We start from the raw sequence: 7,119 nt of genomic DNA on the forward strand, positions 1-7,119 counted from the left end.
GCAGACGCACGAGGCATTTGAAGGTCCCGGGTCAAGGTATCCTGCTGTGGGCGAAAGCACGGAAAGTACTCGTAAATCCACGCTTGCAGAAGCGTGAGACAACCAGTAATCGACTCAGCACCTTTCCGTGATGCCGTGCCCAGTTGCCGATACAAGTAAGCCAGTGCAACTGTTCCCCAAGCATACTCGTTAATAGGGATATCCATATAACATAGCTCGTGGAGGAAGGAAGGATGCGTACGGTTACCACTCTTGTCTACAAACAGTGTACCTCCAAGCACTAACCACAATTATCCATTAAGCTTATCGCTAAACTCCCGGTCAACCGCCAATGTCAACTCAAAAATCTTATCAGTCAACACCCCACTACCCTGCCAAATCGTCTTTGTGCCGCAAATCTCAGACAAATCTTCTGGAGTCATATCCATGGTGATCGAGCACGCGTCCCGTTACATATCCGTGCTAGGAGTAGTGGTGACCATATTGCCTTCGACACGTAACCCAAGTATGTTGTACACGTCGTGCAACAAGATCGTAATCTCCCCAAATGGCATATGAAAGGTGTTCGTATCTGGCTGCCATCTCTCAACAAAATCATAAATTAGCGGCTAATCAAGTCTTTTAAACATCATGCCGGGCAAGTGAGACAACCAACTACCATCAATCACCCCGAGGTTCTCCACTGATTGACGACCTTGCCAAATAAACAAGTCAGAACATAACTTTGTCCAACTCAAACAGCGCAAAACACTACGCTCCTGCTCGATCCAAATATATCGTGCCACGTGACCACCAAAACTAGGGATAACAGTCCCATCCTCCGGACCACCCGGGATCGGTTCGTGCACTAACCATGCCTCTGAAGAGCTGGTAGTAGGCTGACTCGATCCACTACCAACAAATCTCCCAAATTGACCCCTATATACAGTATGGTAATCCCGAGGGTCCGGTTCTTCATCACGGTCATCAGCATGACTAGCCGAGCATTCGTCTTCCTCGTCAGATGTAGGTGCTCCACTTGCAGAGTACAAGGGCCGACTACTACCAGACTGTGGGTCTCCCGACCAACCACTAGTAGACCCGTATTGCTGCTCGGGCTGAAACGGCCCTGAACGAGATGATTGTCTCCTAACATACGCATTCAGACGTCGTGATATTGCATGTCGAGCACCAGAACCCTCGATCTACATAAAATAAGTACAAAATCCGATTTTAGTAATAATAATAATAATAATAATAATAACAATAATAATAATAATAATAGTAATAACAATAATCACAATAACAACACCAACAATCATAATCATAATAACAACAACAAAAAAATTAAAATTAACAACAACAACAACAATAACCATAATGACAATAATAGTAACAACAACAACAAAAAAAAAGTTAACAACAACAACAATAACCATAATAACAATAATAACAACAACAACAACAACAACAAATAAATTAACAATAACAACATTAACCATAATAGCACTAATAATAACACTAATATCAACAACAATAATACTAATCATAATTAAAAATAATAATAATAGTACTACTAATAACAATAATAATAATATTATTATAATAACAACAACAACAAAAAAAAAATTAACAACAACAATAACCATAATAACAATAATAATAAAAACCCTAATATCAACAATAATACTAATAATACTAATCATAATTAAAAAAAAATAATAATAGTACTACTAATAACACTACAAAATATGCTTCAAAAAAAAATAATAATAACACTACAAAATAACAACAAAAATAATAAAATCCAAAAAAAAAAAAAAAAACAACATCAACAACAACAATCATCAAAATAATAGTTAACATAATAATAACAATAACAACACAAAAATCAACTAAAAATAACAATTATAAAAATAGAAATAATTCCAATCAGAAATTTTTGAAAAAAAAAAAGCATATTATTCACGGAAATTTTTTTTTTTAAAAACGGAACCTCCAGGCTTCCGCCCTTAAATTCCGGATGGACCTGGGAGGATCCGCCTGGAATTTCCGGATCCTGCTAGGTACTTCCGAAAATTTTAGGCGGAAGCCGGGAGGTTTTGTTTTTTTAAAAAAAAAATTACCTGCTCGCCGTCAAAGCTGCCGCCGCTGCCTCCATCGCCGCCCAAAATCCTCCCTCCGAATGTAAGCCTTATTCACCTCGAATCACCCATCCTTTTTTGTGTTTTTGATGATTGTTGTTTTTTTTTTTTTTATTAACAAAAAAAATTCAAATTTATATTTTCAAGTTTTTTAGAGAGTTTGAGAGTAAGAGAGATAGTGAATGAGGTAAGATAGTGAGAATGTGAGTCATATAGTGGAAAAACCCGTATTTAAATGTTAGGGGTAAAATTGAAACTTCATACAAAAATGCGAGCGTTACCCTGTAAAATGGGAGTGACGTTTAGCAACACCCAAAAAAATCTTTGTTAAAAATTTGATGTGGAGGAGAGGGAAAAGGTAGAGAGAGAGAGAGTAAGGAGGGAATTTATATTTTTTATCTCTAGTGATAGTCAGGGCTGTATTTGGGCTAGGGCAAGTGGGGCGCCCGCCCAGGGCCCCAAATTTTGAAGCCCAAATATATTAATGAAAATCCAAAATTTAAAAAAAAAATTAAAAATTAAATTAGTGCAAGCGCATAGGTTAATTAATTCCTTGAAACTTAAAATCACATATAATCATCTCCTTGAAAATAGCTCCTTCAATTTTGGGAAGTAGATAATTCCAAATTAATTCCCCTATTTAATTCTTTTTACCCGTATAATCTTTTTTTTATCTATTAATTCTAGCACTACTTTTATTTTTCATCTTTTCTTTCATTGCTTTTAACTTTTCTGATTTTTCATCTTCCTTCCCAGTACAATAATCTATTTTACATTTATATTTATTTTTATTTATTTATTTTTGAATAGCAAAAATATTTCATTAATTAAAAGTCATACAACATCTACAACAGAGATTCGACGTTAACAAATACATAAGATATTGAATCAAATAAAATTTTCCTTCATAAAAACTACGATCGTCGAGTAGATCTTGCACTGCGGAGCATCTCCTGTTTATATCGCTGAAAATTAAAGCCTTGTTGGAGAGACAATCTAACGATCCTTTGTAGCCGAGAGGATATTTTCCTTCTTGTTTGGGCCTAGTCCATTGTCCTAAGCCCAGTGACCTGGAATTACGAAAATACCCCTCCATGATCCAGCCCATCATTAGTCAGAGCAAAGTACGGATTTACCTCTAATCTGTCCAATAAAGTACAACTTCTGCCACCTAAAAGTACATCTATAACTAGCTCTCCAATCATTGATGATGGTAACTTTTCCTAATTCTCTAATCTTCTCTCTCTACTTTATCTCTCTAAAGTACTCTTTCTCTCTCTACTTTCTCTCACTAGAAAGTACGTTCGCTGACTTAAGCATCGGAGGGGCTTTCCCGGGTCACACCCCCGGGATAGTTAACCTTCTTTCTTTTGCAGGCCTAGCTCTCGGACAGCAAAGCGCAGCTGAGGGAAATTCGGACATACATTAGACATAGTTCTAGGACATCTTGATCACCTTTACTACCCTAAGACTCCCAGGAGCATTCTGTTTCCAGAAACAGGTGGCGCCGTCTGTGGGGATAACAAACAAAAAGTCATGGTGAACACTAGGCGTCCCCGTAGCTCTCATCAAGATGCCATTAGGCAAGCCCCAATTCTCTCGGCTAGGAACCCTCACGCAGTCGAAGAAATTTTACCTAGGACTCATAGTGAGCCTGAGAGAGAAGTGAACAGTCCCCAGGTGGTCACTCGCCGAGACTTGGACCAGCTGGAAACCCAAATCAACAGAAACTTGAAGGGAAGCCTCAGAGCACTTATCAACCAAGGAGTGGGGCATGGCAGGCAGGGGAGCGCTCCACAGCCTAATCCTCCTCCTCGTGTGTCCCATGTCCATCAAGTCTCCTCTCGACCTCAGCATCAGACATCTCGCCGCTCTCAGCCCGATCAGTCTCATGACCCCCACCGGGAGACAAGGCAGCCAAGCAGGCCAAGAGATGCTAGAGAGATCATCAATGACCGAAGGCTGAAGGATGACACTTTGGATGCCCGAGAGATAATCAACTCCAAGAGGGAGAACTCCAAGGAAGATAACAACCCCCCCCCCCCCAAGAGAGGTCGAACTAGAGTTCACTCTCGGCATGGGTCAACAAGGTACCGAGATAGCATGATTCACTCGGCTACCTCCAGACCAAGAAGAGGAGCTAATCAACCCGCTCGTTCAGTAAGCAAAAGCCCCGATCGTCCTTCCTCCCCCAGGCCCCGGAGGCTCGGGATTGTCAAGAACATCACCCCCTTCAGCCAGGAGATAATGAACACCCCTATTCCTCCTAAGGTCAAGATCCCTACATTGGACCCTTATGACGGAAAGACAGACCCGACTGACCATCTGAACGCTTACAAAGCACAGATGGGAGTCCAAACCGGGTGTGAGGCTTCATGGTGTAAATTCTTCCCTACTACTCTCAAGGGAATAGCTCATACATGGTTCAACAACCTTACCCCCGGGAGCATAAGGACGTTTGACATGTTAGCCACTCAGTTCAAAAATCACTTCATCGCTGGTAGTAGGCAAACAAAGACTAGCGTTCTTTTGATGACGGTGAAGCAAGGGGAGAATGAAAGTCTTAAGGACTATATCAAAAGGTTTAACACCGAGTCTCAGCTCATCCCCGACCTCCAAGACAATGTTGCTTTCACAGCCCTTCTCTTCGGGCTCAAGTCTAACAAGCTAAAGTTTGAACTTGTCCATGACAAGGTGAGAACCTTCTCTGAAGCCATGGAAAGAGCTGAAAGGATCATTGAAGCTAGTGAGGTGTGCAAGGCACCCGTGGCAAACAACAAGGGGAAGAGAAAGCAAGAAGATAATTATCATGATAACCGGAATAGAAGGCCGAGGAGGGCTGAGAGTGATGATGAAGGACTTAAGTACAATGCTGACAGGCGTGAGATCTACTTGAACATAAAGCAGAAGGCTATTCTTCCTAAGCCTAACCCCATGAACACGCCGATAGAGCAGAGGAATAAGAAGCTTTGGTGTGAATACCACAAGGAGTGTGGTCATACCACCCGGAATTGCAGAGAGCTTAAGAGATCCCTTGTGTCACGGTCCGGGAGTTTGGACTTCGAAATGTGCGGCGCGCTCTAGACTTTTGGCGGCAAGAACGCTAGCCTTGAGCGGAAGAGGGGCTTGTGAGCACAAAGCAACACAAGCGGGGCAATAGAATCTCAGGAGCACTCACGTCTATCTGGGCGACGGAGTGCGGGTGGTCGAGGCTTGTGACGGCCGATACTTCAAAGCGGGCACAAGCGGGTCCGAACCACGAGTCCTTAGCGCATCAAGTTGGGTTGGAGTGGAGCTAATATGCAAGTAAGACACAATATCTATAAAGGTCTAACAACAAACAAGCATAAAAGCAAGGCAACACTTGGTTGAAGGCTTTAAGATTTCATTAATCATTCGCCCTCTAAAGAGCTTTAAATGACATACAAGGAGAATCCCTAGTGAACACTGATCTGACAGTAACAAAATAATGGGACCTCAAGCTAAGAAAACATAACCTAAACTCTAGGAAAGCAATTAAATGGAATCTAATACATTAAAAGGAGTTGGATTCTAACATCCTCCCCCACTTAAGCTGTCGACGACCTCGTCGACTTACAAAAGTTACAATCAAAATTAGAAAACCCTGAACTATCTCAAGTTTCGGATGCGCCGTTGGTGCGGCTGTCTTCTGGAATCTTATCTGACTCTTGAGCTGGATCTTCTTTGTTGACGAGGAGCTTGTCTCTGGAGTCGCTCGGCTCGAACATCTTGTTGAGAGCTTCATCTCTAAATTTCCTCTTGGGAGTGGAATCTGTTGAACTAAGGGGGACAGCTGCTTCCACCATCATCTGTTGGGGAGCTGCTTCCTTGAGACTGTGGTGGAGAGCTTCAAGTTGTGGCTGGTGCCTCTTGGGTGACCATTTTCTTTGTAATCCCTTGCACGCGCCCTGCGTTGTTTGCTCAACCACTGCTTTTCCTCCCTCTTGGGAGGTTCTTCTTTGGTGTCTCTTTGGTGTCTCTGGGCTCGTCGCTCTTTGCTTCGAACCTTGTGACTGATTCTGGTTTTGGCGGGTGTGTATTTGGGATGTTTCCAACTCCATGGGCTTCATCTCCCGCTTCTCTGGGTTTCTGGTGCGAGCTTGTTTCTTCGATGTTGCCTTCTTCTCAGGCTCCATCACTCGCATTGCCGAAAGGTATCGGACTTGTGGTTCTTCTTGAGGTGCTATCATTCTCATAGCACTTAGGCGTCGTATGGAACCCATCCTGTATGTGGGCTCCTCATTGCTGCTAGTCTCTTTTGTGGCCTCCTGAACGGACATGGATGACAATCTCTTTTGGATCTTGTCAAGTTCTTCTTTATGCTCGCAATCCCACCATTTGTGTGGACCTCGACAAAGTATGCAGTTTATCGCCCTTGTGTTTGTCGAGGATGCGCCGGCCCTCGAGTTTCCTGAGTTGTGGGAGGGGGTAGATGTTTGTCTCTTGGCATCACCTCCTCCACTTCTTCTATGATATGTATTAATGGTGTTGGACGATACTCGTGAGCCGTTTTCTGTACCCTTTGGAGAGCTTGGAGATGGACTGTTAGAGCGTGTTGACGTCCCACTTGAATCCTTATCGGATTGACGACCCTTCCCGACTGAGTAGTCCATCAATCTCTTAGCAGCACACATAGCAGTAGCGAGGGTATCAATATTCTGCCTCAAAATCTCTCGCTGCGCCCATTCCTTTAACCCGTTGACAAAGTTGAACACACGATCTTTCTCATTCATGTCTGTGATGTCCAACATTATCGCCGAGTATTCCTTAACATAGTCGCGAAGAGAACCCTTCTGGCGGCACTCTTGCAACTTCATCCGTGCAACAAACGCTGTGTTGACGGGGTAGAATTGTTCTTTGAGTTCCTCTTTGAACTCCGCCCATGTATCAATCTTGATCCTTCCTGCTTCGATGTCTGCGTGCTTGGTGCGCCACCACAGCTTAGCATCTTCGGACAAGTACATGATGGCAGTAT

The sequence above is a fragment of the Chenopodium quinoa genome, unplaced genomic scaffold (genome assembly GCF_001683475.1).
Source record: "Chenopodium quinoa cultivar QQ74 unplaced genomic scaffold, ASM168347v1, whole genome shotgun sequence".
Lineage (NCBI taxonomy): Eukaryota > Viridiplantae > Streptophyta > Magnoliopsida > Caryophyllales > Amaranthaceae > Chenopodium > Chenopodium quinoa.